Source organism: Hippopotamus amphibius, chromosome 2 (genome assembly GCF_030028045.1).
Source record: "Hippopotamus amphibius kiboko isolate mHipAmp2 chromosome 2, mHipAmp2.hap2, whole genome shotgun sequence".
In the NCBI taxonomy this organism is placed as follows: Eukaryota; Metazoa; Chordata; class Mammalia; order Artiodactyla; family Hippopotamidae; genus Hippopotamus; species Hippopotamus amphibius.
Genome location: NC_080187.1, coordinates 167,728,792 through 167,745,697, shown reverse-complemented (window position 1 = coordinate 167,745,697; position 16,906 = coordinate 167,728,792). Strand labels below are relative to the sequence as shown.

At 38.3% G+C, this 16,906-nt stretch overlaps 1 pseudogene; it reads left to right on the top strand.

Annotated features, from left to right (window-relative positions):
• Positions 1-2,551: 2,551 nt before the first annotated feature.
• Positions 2,552-10,914, top strand: LOC130844573 (sphingomyelin phosphodiesterase 2-like; annotated as a pseudogene).
• Positions 10,915-16,906: the final 5,992 nt, after the last annotated feature.

Genomic DNA, 16,906 nt, shown 5'->3' with positions numbered 1-16,906 from the left:
TATGCATATATATTTGTCTCTCTGTGTGTTTCCAAAACCTAAATTCTTACCCTAGTGCATTGTCTAATATTTGCTGAATGAATAAATGAGGTTAATATTCATTTAGCTTCAGAGCTTGGTAATGAATATACATATATAAAAAGAATTTACAGTAAAAAAGAAAGAGAGAGAGAGAGAAAAAAGGCTCTGATAAATATCAGAAATGAAAGAAGAGAAATGAAAACATATACCACAGAAATACAAAGGACAACCTAGAAGAAATGGATAAATTCCCAGAAGTATACAATCTCCCAAGAATAAATCATGAAGAAAGAGAATATCTAAATAGACCAATCACTAATAAGGACATTGTAAAATTAACCAAAAAATCCTCCCAAAAAACAAGACTCCAGGATCAGCCAACTTCACCAGTAAATTCTATAAAACATTTAAAGAATATTTAATAATTATCCTTCTCAAACTTTTTCAAACAATGAAAAGGAGGGAATACTTCTCAACTCAATTTACAGGGCCAACATTACCCTGACACTGAGAACAGAAATTGACAACATACACATGAAAAAAAAAAAAAAAATATATATATATATATATATATATAAGCAATATCTCTGATCAACACAGATGCAAAAATCCTCAACAAAATATTAGCAAAGCGAATACAATACATTAAAGTGATTATACACAATAATCAAGTGGTATTTATTTCAGGAATGCAAAGAAGATTCAACATCCACAAATCAATCAATGTGATATATACCAAATTAACAAAATGATCATCTCAGCAGATGCATAAAAAGCATTTAACAAGATTCAACACCCATATATGGTAAAACTTTCAGCAAAAGCAAAAGGAATGTACCTCAACATAATAAAAAGCATATATGACAAACCCAAAGGTCACCCAAAGGTCCTCAACACTGAAAAACTGAAAGCTAAACTTTTAAGACCAGGAATAAGGCTAGGATGCCCACCTTCACCACTCTTATTCAACATAGAAGTCATAGCCAGAGGAATTAGGTAAGAAGAAATAAAAGGCATTCAAATTAGAAAGGAAGTAGTAAAACTGTCACTATTTGCAGATGACATGATTTTATATGTAGACTACCCTAAAAACTCCACCAACATACTGTTGGAATTAATAAACAAATACAGGCAAGTTGCAGGATACAAAATCAATATACAAAAATCTCTTGTGTTTCTATACACTAACAACAAACTAGCAGAAAGATAAATTAAGAAAACAATCCTGTCTACAATTGTAACAAAAGAATAAAATAAGTAGGAAAAAATACAATCAAGGTGGTAAAAGACTTGTACACTTGAAAACTATATGATACTGTTAAAAAAACTGAAAAAGACATGAAGAAATGGTATATATTCCTTGCTCATGGATTGGAAGAATTAACATTATTAAAATGTCCATATTACCTAAAGCAATCTACAGATTCAGTGCAATCCTTATAAAAATTCCAATGACATTTTTCACAAAACTGGAACAAAAAATCCTAGAATTTATTTGGAACCATGAAAGACTCTGACTAGCCAAAGCAATCCTGACAAAAAAGAATAAAGCTGGCGGTATCATACTCCCTGATTTCAAATTATATTAAAAGCTATAGTAATCGTAACAGCATTGTATTGGCAGAAAAACAGATACATAGACCAATGGAGCAGAATTTAGAGTCCAGAAATATATCCACACATATATAGATAATTAAATTACAACAAAGGAGCAAAAAAAAAAATAATACAGCGGAGAAAAGATAGTTCCTTCAATAAATGGTGCTGGGAAAATTGGGAAGTCACATGCAAAAGAATGAAACGGGACCACTATTTCACACCATAAACAAAAAATCAAATCAAAATGAATTAAAGACACAAATGTAAGACCCACGACCACAAAACTCCCAGAATAAAACACAGGAAGTACACCCTTCGACATAGGTCTTAGTCATATCTTTCTGGATATGTCTCCTCAGGAAACAAAAGCAAAAGTAAACAAATGGGATTACATCAAACCAAAAGCTACTGCATAGCAAAGGAAACCATCAAGATAATGAAAGACATAACGAATGGGAGAAATGTGCAAATCATGTCAGTTTATAAGGAGTTAATATCCAAAGCACGTAAAGAACTAACATAATTCAACGACAAGCAAATAAGTTTTAAAATGCACAGGGGACCTGAATAGACATATTTCCAAAGTAGACATACAGCTTGCCAATGGGCATGTGAAAAGACGTTCAACATTACTAATAATTAGGAAAATGCACATCAAAATCACAATAAGATATCACCTCTTGATTGTTAGAATGGCTATTATCAAAAAGGCAGGAAATAAGTGTTGGAGAGGATGTGGAAGAAAGGGAACTCAGGCACTGCTGGTGGGAATGTAAATGGGTGCAGCCACTATGATAAACTGTGGAGTTTCCTCAAAAGATTAAAATAGAAAGGAACCTGGAGCCCAAGCCCCGCAGGCCTCGGCCAGGTTCACTGCCCCACACCAACCCCTCGGGGACCACCCCCCACTCCCCACTTAGGGTGCTCCAGCATGGTCCTCGCTTCCCATCAGCGACTGATTTCACCGCACACCGCTTTCCAGCTTGGCACTGGGTCAGATTCTGGCCAACCTGCAGGTTGCCCCAGTAACGTAGTCTGCATCAGGCTGTGTGCACTTCCGGGGCCACAGTCTTCCAGGGAACGCGAGCGCAGGGCAACCACCTGTGCACAGTGGCTTGGGAGGAACGCTGCCCGCCTGCTCCTGTCCCCAGTGTAGCAGCCAGTAAGGAGGCCAAGCATCTCCACGATGAAGCCCAACTTCCCCCTGAGACTGAGTCTTTTTTTTTTATTGCTCTTTATTGGAATATAATTGCTTTACACTCTTGTGCCAGTTTTTGAGGTCCACCAAAGTGAATCAGCTGTATTTATACAAATATCCCCATATCCCCTCCCTCCCGCGACTCCCTTCCACCCTCCCTATCCTGGCTCTCTAAGTCATCACCCATCATCGAGTTGATCTCCCTATGATACACAACTTCCCACGAGTTGATCTCCCTATGATACAGCAACTTCCCATGAGCTATCTGTTTTACAGTTGGTAGTGTACACATCAATGCTACTCTCTCACTTCGTCCCAACTTCCCCTTTGCCCCCCACCCCCACCCCATGTCCTCAAGTCTGCTCTCTACATCTGTATCTTTATTCTTGCCTTGTCACTAGGTTCATCAGTACCATTTTTTTAGATTCCATATATATGAATTAGCATACGGCATCTGTTTTTCTCTTTCTGGCTTACTTCACTCTGTATGACAGACTCTAGGTCTATCCACCTCATTACAAATAACTCAATTTCATTCTTTCTTATGGTTGAGTAATATTCCATTGTATATATATGCCACATCCTCTTTACCCAGTCATCTGTTGATGGGTATTTAGGTTGCTTCCATGTCCTGGCTATTGTAAATAGTGCTGCAATGAACATTGTGGTACATGTTTCTTTTGGGATTATGGTTTTCTCTGGGTATAAGCCCAGGACTGGGATTACTGGATCATATGGTAGTTCTCTTTTTAGTTTCTTAAGGAACTTCCAAACTCTTTTCCATAGTGGCTGTACCAACTTACATTCCCACCAACAGGAGGGAGAGAGAGTGCAGGAGAGTTCCCTTTTCTCCACACCCTCTCCAACATTTATTGTTTCTAGATATTTTGATGATGGCCATTCTGATTGGTGTGAGGTGATACCTCATTGTGGCTTTGAATTGCATTTCGCTAATGATTAGTGATGTTGAGCATCTTTGCATGTGTTTGTTAGCCATCTGTATGTCTTCTCTGGAGAAATGTCTATTTAGGTCTTCCACCCAATTTTGGATGGGGTTATTTGCTTTTTTGATATTGAGCTGCATGAGCTGCTCCTATATTTTGGAGATTAATCCTTTGTCAGGATTAATGGTTTCTTTTGCTGTGCAAAAGCTTCTAAGTTTCATTAGGTCCCATTTGTTTATTTTTCATTTTATTTCCATCATTCTAACAGGTAGATCAAAAAGAATCTTGCTTTGGTTTATGTTATACAGTGTTCTGCCTATGTTTTCCCCTAGGAGTTTTATAGTGTCTGGCCTTACGTTTAGGTCTTAAATTCATTTGGAGTGTATTTTCATGTATGGTGTTAGGAAGTGTTCTAATTTCATTCTTTTACATGTAGCTGTCCAGTTTTCGCAGCACCACTCATTGAAGAGGCTGTCTTTTTTCCATTGTATGTTCTTGCCTCCTTTGTCAAAGATAAGGTGCCCATATGTGCTTGGGTTTATCTCTGGGTTCCCTATTGTGTTCCACTGATCTACATTTCTGTTTTTGTGCAAGTACCATACTGTGTTGATCACTGTGGCCTTGTAGTATACTCTGAAGTCAGGAAGCCTGATTCCACCAACTCTGTCTTTCCTTCTCAAGATTGCTTTGGCTATTCAGGGTCTTTTGCCTTTCCATACAAATCGTAAAATTTCTTCTTCTAGTTGTGTGAACAATGCCACTGGTAATTTGATAGCGATTGCACTGAATCTGTAAATTGCTTTGGGAAGTATACTCATTTTCACAATATTGATTCTTCCAATCCAAGAACATGGTATGTCTCTCCATCTGTTTGTATCGTCTTTGATTTCTTTCAACAGTGTCTTATAGTTTTATGCATACAGGTCTTTTGCCTCCTTAGGCAGGTTTATTCCTAGGTATTTTATTCTTTTTGTTGCAATGGTAAATGGGAGAGTCTCCTTAATTGCTCTTTCTGCTCTTTTGTTGTTAGTGTATAGGAATGCAGGAGATTTCTCTGTATAATTTCGTATCCTGCTACTTTACTGAATCAATCGATTAGTGCTAGCAGTTTTCTGGTAGAAGCTTTAGGGTTTTCTATGTGTAATATCTTGTCATCTGCAATTTTACTTCTTATTTTCCAATTTGTATACCTTATTTCATTTTTTTCTCTGATTGCTGTGGCTAAAACTTCCAAAACTATGTTGAATAAGAATAGTGAGAGTGGGCACCCTTGTCTTGTTCCTGTTCTTAGAGGGAATGCTTTCAGTTTTTCCCCATTTAGAACGATGTTGGTTGCTGGTTTCTCATATACGGCTTTTATTATGTTGAGGTAATTTCCTTCTATGCCCATTTTCTGGAGAGTTTTTATTATAAATGGATGTGGAACTCTGCCAAAGCTTTTTCTGCATCTATTGAGATGATCATATGGTTTTTATCCTTTGATTTGCTGATATGATGTATCACATTCATTGATTTGTGTATATTGAAGAATCCTTGCATTCCAGGGATAAACCCCACTTAATCATGGTGTATGATCTTTTTAATGTGCTGGTAGATTCTGTTAATTAGTATTTTGTTGAGGATTTTTGCATCTATATTCATCAGTGATATTGGCCTGTAATGTTCTTTTTTTGAGACACCTTTTTCTGGTTTTGGTATCAGGGTGAGGGTGGCCTCGTAGAAAGAGTTTGGGAATGTTCCTCCTCCTGCTATATTCTGAAAGATTTGAGAAGAATAGGCATTAGCTCTTCTCTAAATGTTGGATAGTATTCCCCTGTGAAGCCATGTGGCCCTGGGCTTTTGTTTGTTGCGAGAGGTTTAATCACAGTCTCAATTTCCATACTTGTGATTGGTCTGTTCATATTTTCTATTTCTTCCTGGTTCAGTCTTGGAGGATTGTATCTTTCTAAGTATTTATCCATTTCTTCCAGGTTATCCAATTTATTGGCATATAGTTGCTTGTAGTAGTCTCTCATGATCTTTTGTATTTCTGCAGTATCCGTTGTTACTTGTCCTTTTTCATTTTTTTTATTGAGATACAGTTAACAGACAATAAACAGCATATACTTAGAGTGTACAATTTGGTGTCCCAATCTCCCAATTCATCCCCCCCCAGCACTCCCCACTTTCCCCACTTGGTGTCCATGTGTTTGTTCTCTACACCTCTGTCTCTATTTCTGCCTTACATTTCCTCTTTCATAGTTGTTAGCATTTGCCTTATGTATTGAGGTGCTCCTATATTGGGTGCATATATATTTATAATTGTTATCTCCTCTTCTTGGATGGATCCCTTGATCTTTATGTAATGTCCTTTCTTGTCTCTTGGAACATTTTTTATTTTAAGGTCTATTTTATCTGATGTGACTATTGCTACTCCAGCATTCTTTTGGTTTTCATTTGCATGGAATATCTTTTTCCATCCCCTCACTTTCAGTCTGTATGTGTGCCTAGGTCTGAAGTGGGTCTCTTGTAGACAGCATATATATGGGTCTTGTTTTTGTATCCATTCAGCCAGTCTGTGTCTTCTGGTTGGTGCATTTAGTCCAATTACACTCAAGGTAATTGTTGATATGTATGTTCCTAGTACCATTTTCTTAATTGTTTTGTTGTTGTTTTTGTAGGTCCTTCTCTTCTCTTATGTTTCCCACTTAGAGAAGTCCCTTTAGCATTTGTTGTAGGGCTGGTTTGGTGGTGCTGAATTCTCTTAGCTGTTGCTTGTCTGTAAAGCTTTGGATTTCTCCCTCCAATCTGAATGAGATCCTTGCTGGGTAGAGTATTCTTGGTTATAGGTTCTTCCCTTTCATCACTTTAAATATATCATGCCACTTCCTTCTGGCTTGCAGTTTCTGCTGAGAAATCAGCTGTTAGCCTTATGGGAGTTCCCTTGTATGTTATTTGTTGTTTTTCCCTTGTTGCTTTTAATAACATTTCTCTGTCTTTAATGTTTGTCAACTTGACTACTATATGTCTTGGTGTGTTTCTCCTTGGATTTATCCTGCCTGGGACTCTCTGTGCTTCTTGGACTTGGGTAGCTATTTCCTTTCCCATGTGAGTGAAGTCTTCAACTATAATCTCTTCCAGTATTTTCTTAGGTCGTTTCTCTCTCTCTTCTCCTTCTGGGACCCCTATAATGAGAATGTTGGTGCATTTAACATTGTCCCAGAGGTATCTTAGGCTGTCTTCAGTTCTTTTCATTCTTTTCTCCTTATTCTTTTCTGCATCAGTGATGATTACCATTCTGTCTTCCAGGTCACTTATTCGCCCTTCTGCCTCAGTTAATCTGCTATTGGTTCCTTCTAGTGTATTTTTCATTTCCGTTATTGTGTTGCATATCTCTGTTTGTTTGCCCTTTAATTCTTCTAGGTCTTTGGTAAACTTTTCCATCTTTGCATCCAGTCTTTTTTCAAAGTCCTGGATCATCTTCACCATCATTATTCTGAATTCTTTTTCTGTAAGGGTGCCTATCTCCTCTTCATTTAGTTGTTTTTCTGGGGCTTTATCCTGTCCCTTCATCTGGTACAAAGTCCTCTGCTTTTTCATTTTCTCTATCTTTCTGTGGCTGTGGTTTTCAGTTCCACAAGATGAAATACTGCTGATACCGCTTGATACTGCTGTCTGCCCTCTTGTGGAGGAAGCTATCTCTGTCCTTTTTCATTTCTAATTCTGTTGATTTGAATCTTCTCCCTTTTTTTCTTGATGAGTCTGGCTAATGGTTTATCAATTTTGTTTATCTTCTCAAAGAACCAGCTTTTAATTTCATTAATCTTTGCTATTGTTTCCTTCCGTTCTTTTTCATTTATTTCTGATCTGATCTTTATGATTTCTTTCCTTCTGCTCATTTTGGGGTTTTTTTGTTCTTTCTCTAATTGTTTTAAGTGTAAGTTTAGGTTATTTATTCCAGATTTTTCTTGTTTCTTGAGGTAGGACTGTATTGCTATAACCTTTCCTCTTAGAACTGCTTTTGCTGCATCCCATAAGTTTTGGGTTGTTGTGTTTTCATTGTCATTTGCTTCTAGATATTTTTTGATTTCCTCTTTGATTTCTTCAGTGATTTCTTCATTGTTTAATAGCGTATTGTTTAGCCTCCTTGTGTTTGTATTGTTTACAGTTTTTTTCCTGTAATTGATATCTAGTCTCATGGCATTGTGGTCAGAGAAGATGCTTGATATGATTTCAATTTTCTTGACTTTACCGAGGCTTGATTTGTGACCCAAGATGTGATCTATCCTGGAAAATGTTCTGTGTGCACTTGAGAAGAAAGTGTATTCTGTAGTCTTTGGATGGAATGTCCTATAAATATCAGTTAAGTCAAGATGGTCTAATGTGTCATTTAAAGCTTGTGTGTCCTTATTTATTTTCTGTTATGATGGTAAATTTCTGTTATGTGAATTTTCCACAACTGAAATGAAGAAAAATTTAAAGGTTTACTACATCCTTCATGATCTTACTGAGTTTGACGGAGAAATCAAAAGTTTTACAGACAAGCAAAAGCTAAGAGAATTCAGCACCACCAAACCAGCCTTACATGATCAAGGGATCAATCCAAGAAGAAGATATAATGGTTGTAAATATCTATACACCCAATACATAAGGCAAATGCTAATAGCCATAAAAGGGGACGTTGACAGTAACACAATAATTGTATAAGACTTTTAACACCCCACTTACATCAATGGACAGATCATCCAAACAGAAAATAAATAAGGACACACAAGCTTTATGTGACACATTAGACCATCTCTACTTAATTGATATTTATAGGACATTCTATCCAAAAACTACAGAATAAACTTTCTTCTCAAGTGCACACGGAACATTCTCCAGGATAGATCATATCTTGAGACATAAGTCAAGCCTCAGTAAATTCAAGAAAATTGATATCTTATAAAGCATTATGTAGTGTCCTTCCTTGTCTCTTTAATAGTTTTTACTTTAAGGTCTAATTTGTCTGATATGAGTATTGCTACTCCAGCTTTCTTTTGACTTTCATTTGCATGGAATATCTTTTTCCATCCCCTTACTTTCAGTCTCTATGTGTCCCTTGGTCTGAAGTGGGTTTCTTGTAGGCAGCATATAGAAGGTTATTGTTTTTGTATTCATTCAGCCAGTCTGTGTCTTTGGTTGGAGTATTTAATCCATTTACATTTCAGGTGATTACTGACATGTGTGTTCCGATTACCATTTTCTTAATTGTTTTGGGTTTGTTTTTGTAGGTCTTTTCCTTCTCTTGTGTTTCCTGAATGAGATTTTTGCTGGGTAGAGTATTCTTGGCTTTAGGTCCCCTGCCTCTCTGTCTGGCCCAGGATTTTCCCCAAACTCGCTCCTAGCTTGCTGGCGCACCTGCCCCGCAGGCTGTTTTCATGCAGCCAGCCCCAGCTTTCTCCCTGGTGTCTGTTCTTGGAAGCCCAAACCTAGGCACTTGGCCCCCATCTCTGCCATAGGTGAGCAGATTAGCTTCTCTGGCTGGGGAGTGCTGCCTTAATCCTCTGCACGGGGGTCTCTCTGCTCTGCCCTCCTCACATCTGCTGTTGCTCTCTCTTCTGGGGGTTCCAAGGCTCCCCCTGCCCTTCCCTGTCAGTGAGGGGGATCCCCAGTGTGTGGGCACCTTCCCCCCCCCACAGCTCCCTCCCAGAGGGGCTGGTCTCCTCAGGATTCCTTTATCTCTTTTCCCCCCTCCTTTCCTTTGTGTTACCCAATTACATGGAAATTCTCCTTCCTTTCTGGAGGTCTGAGCTCTCCTGCCAGAATTCGGAAGGTGTTCTGCAGGAGCCACTCCACAAGTAGATGTATTTTTGATGTATTTGTGGGGAGGAAGGTGATCTCCACATCCTATTCCTCAGCCATCTTTTCTGAGATCCGTGACTGAGGGTCTTTAACCTCAACTGCTGAGGCGTTTCCTACCTGAGCAAGCACCGGACCATCTACACGAAGCACCTGGGAGACTATCCAAACATGGAGAGCTTCCACCTAGCTCTACTGGAGGAGGTGTGGAGTGAGCAGGACTTCTAGTATCTGAGACAGAAGCTGTTGTGCACCTACCCAGCAGCATACTACTTCAGGAGTGGCATCACTGGCAGTGGCCTCTGTGTCTACTCCAAAAACCCAACCCAGGAACTCACCCAGCACATCTTTACCCTAATGGCTACCCCTACATGATCCATCATGGTGACTGGTTCTGTGGGAAGGCTGTGGGGCTGCTGATGCTCCATCTAAGTGGATTGGTGCTCAATGCCTACATGACCCATCTCCACACCAAGTACAATCAACAAAAGGACATTTACTAGCACAGTGTGTGGCCCAAGCTTGGGAACTGGCCCAGTTCATCCACCACACATCAAAGAAGGTCGACGTGGTTCTGTTGTGTGGGGACCTCAACTTGCACCCATAAGACCTGGGCTACTGCCTGCTGAAGGAGTGCACGGGACTGCATGATGCCTATCTGGAGAGCCAGGACTTCAAGGGCCCTGAAGAAGGCTGTATGATGGTACCAGAGACTGGCTACGTCAACTGGCAGGAGCTGGAGCAATTTCCCTTGGGCATCCACATCAACCATGTGGTTTATAAGGTGGCATCTGGGCTATACATCTCCTGTAAGACTCTCAAAACTACTACAGGCCATGACCCTCACAGCAGCACCCTCCTCTCTGATCATGAGGCCCTAATGGCTCCTGTGTGTGTGAGACACAGCCCCCACCCCCCCAGCACAACCCCAACCCTAGCCACAGACCAGCAGAGAGGTCACTGTTGTTCAGTGTGCTAAGGGAGGCCTGAAGAGAACTGGACCAGGGCATGGCTCAAGCTCGCAGGTGGGTCACCACTGCTGGCTACATGATTGGTCTAGGGCTTCTTCTCTTGGCGTTGCTGTGTGCCCTGGTGGCTAGAGGAGGGATCAGGAAAGTTGCTATACTGCTCTAGACCCCCAATGTAGGACTGGTGCTGGGGGCAGGTGCATTCTATCTCTTCCACATGCAGGAGGCCAAGGGCTTGTGTAGGGCTGGGGCTGAGCTCCAGCATGTGCTGAAAAGGGCAAGGGAGGCCCAGGACTTGGGCCTAGAGTCCCAGCCAGCCCTGCTCCTGGGGCAGCAGGAGGGGGACAGAGCTGAGGAACAATAAAGCTTGACACTTTTGTGGAAAAAAAAATTAAAATAGAACTACATGTGATCCAGCTCTTCTACTTACTACTGGATACTTATCAGAAGAATAAAAAATCAATAGTTAGAAAGGAATCATATACCTCTATGTTTATCACAGCATTATTTACAATAGCCAAGATATGGAAACATCCTAAGTGTCCACTGATGGATGAATGGATAATGAAAATGTGGTATATATACACAGAGAAATAGTACACAGCTATTAAAAAAAAAAAAGATGGAATCTTGCCATTTACAACATGGATGTACCCTGAGGATATTATGCTAACTGAAATAAGTCAGATGAAGAAAGACAAATACTGTATAATTTCATTCATATGTGGAATATTAAAAAATAAATAAAAATAAATGAACAAATCAAACAAAGCAAAAGCAAACACACAGACACAGAGAACAGAGTAGTGCTTACCAGAAGGGAAGGAAGCAGGGAGAGTGTGAAATGGGTAAAAGGGGTCAATGTATGATGACGGATGAAAAGTAAGCTTTTCGTGGACAACATGCTGTGGTACATACAGAAGTGGAAATATAATATTATATATATAAAACTTATATAATGCTATAAACCAAGTTAAAAAAAATGGAATACCTGGGTACCCCTAGGACTTACTACACACATATACTGGCACGGTTTGGAACAGAACTGCCACACAGTGCTTTTCAAACTTTGATGTGCTTATGCATCAACCAGGGCTCTTATTAAAATACAGATTATGATCTAGGAGGTACTGGAGCAAGGTGTGAGAGTCTGTGTTTCCGACAAGTTCTCAGATGTCATCAATACTGTTGGAAATAGAGCTTATTTTGAATAGTAACATTTTATAATCAGTTTCAAACACAAATCTAAGTAGACCTTGTTACAATTGGACGTATAAGAATTGTCTTGGGAACTCATAACAGCAATGAGGAGCTAGTGAATTGCTGTAAAACAGGAACTGAAGGATGGGTTAGGGAAGCATAATAGGATTCAGCAAAATCAGTAAAGAGCATATCTCTATAGTCCATGAGAGAGTTAATAAAAAAGTTTGAACTAACTAACCATGAAGACAAACAGGATGAAACATTTTTAAAAAGATATTTATAATGCAGAATACACAAAAACATTTATTATATATAAATGTAAGAGAAAGGTGAAAAAAAATCTAACCTGGAATAAACGGGCTGATAAACTGGCATTCACCAAGGGATGGTACAAAGAGGAAAAAAGGGTTTAGAGAGAGACAGGAGTTCAGTTTCAATTGTGTGAAATATTTGGAGCTTGAAAACTATGTAGAGATATACAGATATCTACCTAAAAATATGTGGGAGACAAATGTATGACTGGTTGAGATCAAGATTTTGAAAGTGTCAGTCTATAGGTGATATTAAAACCATTGTCCAAGGAATATAAAGTGAAAAGAGACAATAAGAAAATCACAATCAATATTAATACTTATGAGACCCATTGAGAAAAACAACGTAACAAAAGGGAATAGGAAATAATGATCAGAGAAGTGGAAAGTATTGAAAAGGAAAGGTGGCAATTATTCCAAAGAGATCAAAGAGGGCCCAGAGGTCAAGATAAGTACAACCCATTGTATTGGGTTCTTAGGAAACTTCCACTGACCTTGGCAGAGGAAAATTAAAAGTAAGTGGGGTAAAAGGATAAAAAATTAAGCACATTTAAAGGAGACAATAATTGTCTATGAAAAATATGATGGCAATTATATATACAAGGAATTATAATATCTACAGAGAAAAGCTACACGTGGTGGGGACCTAACGGGTAAACTGAAGGGATATACTAAACCTAGTTCAAATTCCCAGGAGCAAGAAATTTTACTAACAGTTGCACATTGTCAGAACATTTGGATTTATACTGAAAGCGTGTGAAATAGGAAAAAAAAAAAAACTAGAACAGCTAAGAATATTTTTGATAAATCCATCAAACTAAGATGTTTAATGAATGAAGTCTGAAACAAACAGTGAAAGCAAGGGACACAGTGACATGGTTAAAAGGTATTATGAAATAGTAACAGCCTCAGGAGAAGGGGCAGATTTGTTTCAGTTTTCGATGAGAGACAGGGAAAGAAGGGATGAGAGAGAGAAATATAATGGACATGAGACAAGAGGGTTAAGTATCCACTAAATGATTTGATTTAGAGGTAAAGAAGAGTTTTAACTGATGGAAGGGACAGCTGAGGACTTGCTAAAAATGTGGTTGAAGAAGGCCACAGATTATCATGTGCAGTTACAGCGTGTCCAGAATACTGACAGAGTAATGACACTTCGTCACCAGGGGTGGCACAAGCAAGAACACAGTAATGCTGACTGCCCAAGAACAAGAAGACATCAACAGGAGACACACAGAACCAAACCAAACTCCCAGACCCAGAAGTAAAACTGAAAATGAAAAATCTGGACTTTCCAGATTTTTGGAAAGTCTTGGCCCCGTAAGATACAGTTAAGTGGAAACAGAAGAAGAGCAGACTAAGAGGAAGGGCAAACAGTAAAATGGAGCTTCCACAAAAACAAACAAATAAAAAAAAAAGCATTTGTATTTAGAGTGACTGAAGCAATGAAAAACTGAAAGTAGCTGAAAATATCCCAGGTTAGAATGTGGGCCTGCTTCAGAAAAAGTAATTACAAGCCATGGCTATAAAGAACAGCTTTTGTTAAGAGGAATGAGGAAATGTCTAAGGAAATTAATGAAAGAGAAGAAAAGCAGAGAACTACAAATTCCCATGAATTTTTACAAAAGTAAAAAAAGAAATGGAAGTAGAAAATATAGCAATATAAATAAAGGAGTTAAAGAAAAGACCACATAAACTCCCATACATAAAAACATATCCTGTAGATTACAGAGCAAAACAGGAGCATGTAAAATAGGTTAAATACAAAGAAGGCTGGGGAAATTGCCTACATAATTAAAGGAAGAACTGGAGAAATAGGAAGAAATGGATGGAATTAAGTCTATTGTTTTCATGAACCACTGTGATATGATTAAATGCATAGGTAAATTTGTTTTGCTTTTACAGTGTCAGGTTTAAGAAGAACTGTAAATGAGTTTCACAAAAATGGCATTTTTATTTTTAAAAATATACTGTTGAGAATCAAAGGGGATAATGCAAGTGAAAGTGTTTTGATGAACTTAAGTGCTTTATGTGGAAGGTGTTATTATTATTATCTTTATCTTACGATCCTAGTGCTGGTTTTCAATCCTTATATCCTTGCTCATATCTAAGCAATCTGAATTCATTCTGTGGCTAAGATGTCATTATCTTGTATCTAAGGCGCTACTAATTCTAAATATATTTCATCTCTATGTACCTTCTGTCAACTCATTTGCAATGCTATCAGGAAAATCCATCAATCATTTTTCTCACATAACTTACTTTTGATTAAAAGAAAACTAATTTTTCTATGTACTTTCTTAAGAGCGTGCTTATTTTTTAAATATTTGTATTCTTATTTCAATGAGAAAAAAAAGAGAGACTATACACCAAAAGCACTGTTTTAGTTGGTTTAAAAACACAATAAATCAATATCCTGTATTTTAGAATTATGTTGTAAATATCCCTATTAAAACATAACTCCCTCTCCCAGTTCATACTCAAAGGGAAGAGCTGTGTAAATAATGGAGTGAAACAAAGATTATGATACAATAATAGAGCTACCGCACAGAGATATAAGAAAATCAGAGAGTGGTATATGTGTGTGTGTGTGTATGCCACATCTTTTTTATCCATTCATTTGTTGATGGACACTTAGGTTGCTTCCATATCGTTTTTTTTTTTTAAACTCTTTATTGGAATATATTTGCTTTACACTCTTGTACCCATCTCTGAGGTACACCAAAGTGAATCAGCTGCATCTACACACATATCCCCATATCCCCTCCCTCCCGCGACTCCCCCCCACCCTCCCCGTCCTGGCCCTCCAAGGCATCTCCCATGAAGTTGATCTCCTTTTGTTATACAGCAACTTCCCACTAGCTATCTATTTTACAGTTGGTAGTGTATATATGTCTATGCTACTCTCTCACCTCATCCCAAATTCCCCTTTGCCCCTCACCCAAGCCCCATGTCCTCAAGTCCATTCTGTACTTCTGTATCTCCACTCTTGCCTGTCACTGGTTTCATCAGTACCATTTCTTCAGATTCCATACATATGTGTTAGCATACAGTATTTGCTTTTCTCTTTCTGGCTTACTTCACTCTGTATGACAGACTCTAGGTCTATCCACCTCATGACATATAGTTCAATTTCATTCCTTTTCATGGCTGAGTAATATTCCATTGTATATATATGCCACATCTTCTTTATCCATTCATCTGTTGATGGGCATCTAGGTTGTTTCCATGTCCTGGCAATTGTAAATAGTGCTGCAATGAACATTATGCTACTTGTTTCTTTTTGGATCATGGTTTTCTCTGGGTATATGCCCAGTAGTGGGATTACTGGGTCATATGGTAATTCTATTTTTAGTTTTTTAAGGAACCTCTAAACTGTTTTCCATAGTGCCTACACCAGCTTACAATCCAACCAACAGTGCAGGAGGGTTCCCTTTTTTCCACACCCTCTCCAACATTTATTGTCTCTAGATTTTTTGATGATGGCCATTCTGACTGGTGTGAGGTGATACCTCATTGTGGCTTTGACTTGCATTTCTCTGATGATGAGTGATGTTGAACATCTTTTCATGTGTTTGTTGGCCATCTGTATGTCTTCTTTGGAGAAATGTCTATTTAGGTCTTCCGCCCATTTGTGGATTGGGTTATTTGCTTTTTTGGTATTAAGCTGCATGAGCTGCTTGTACATTTTGGAGATTAATCCTTTGTCCGTTGCTTTGTTGGCAAGTATTTTCTCCCATTCTGAGGGTTGTCTTCTTGTCTTGTTTATGGATTCTTTTGCTGTGCAAAAGCTTTCAAGTTTCATTAGGTCCCATTTGTTTATTCTTGATTTTATTTCCATTATTCTAGGAGGTGGGTCAAAAAGGATCTCGCTTTGATGTATGTCTAGAGTGTTCTGCCTATATCTTCCTCTAGGAGTTTTATAGTGTCTGGCCTTACATTTAGCTCTTTAATCCATTTTGAATTTATTTTCACCTATGTTGTTAGGAAGTGTTCTTATTTCATTCTTTTACATGTAGCTGTCCAATTTTCCAAGCTCCACTTATTGAAGAGGCTATTTTTACTCTATTGTATCTTCTTGCCTCCTTTGTCAAAGATAAGGTGCCCATATGTGCTTGGGTTTATCTCTGAGTTCTCTATTCTGTTCCATTGATCTTCCTTTCCATTTTTATGCCAGTACCATACTGTCTTGATCACTGTGGCCTTGTAGTATAGTTTGAAGTCAGGAAGCCTAATTCCACCAACTCCATCTTCCCTTCTCAAGATTGCTTTGACTATTCAGGGTCTTTTGCATTTCCATACAAATCATAAGATTTCTTGTTCTAGTTCTGTGAAAAATTCCAATGGTAATTTGATAGGGATTGCGTTGAATCTGTAAATTGCTTTGGGTAAGATAGTCATTCTCACAATATTGATTCCTCCAATCCAAGAACATGGTATGTCCCTCCATCTGTTTGTATAATCTTTGATTTCTTTCATCAGTGTCTTATAGTTTTCTGCATACAGGTCTTTTGCCTCCTTAGGCAGGTTTATTCCTAGGTATTTTATTCTTTCTGCTGCAGTGGTAAATGGAAGTTTCCTTAATTTCTCTTTCTGTTCTTTCATTGTTAGTGTATAGGAATGCAAGAGATTTCTGTGCATTAATTTTGTATTCTGCTACTTTACTAAATTCATCGATTAGTGCTAGCAGTTTTCTGGTAGTCTTTAGGGTTTTCTATGTATAATATCATGTCATCTGCAAAGAGTGACAATTTTACTTCTTCTTTTCCAATCTGGATTCCTTTTATTTCATTTTCTTCCCTGATTGCTGTGGCTAACACTTCCAAAACTATGTTGAATAAT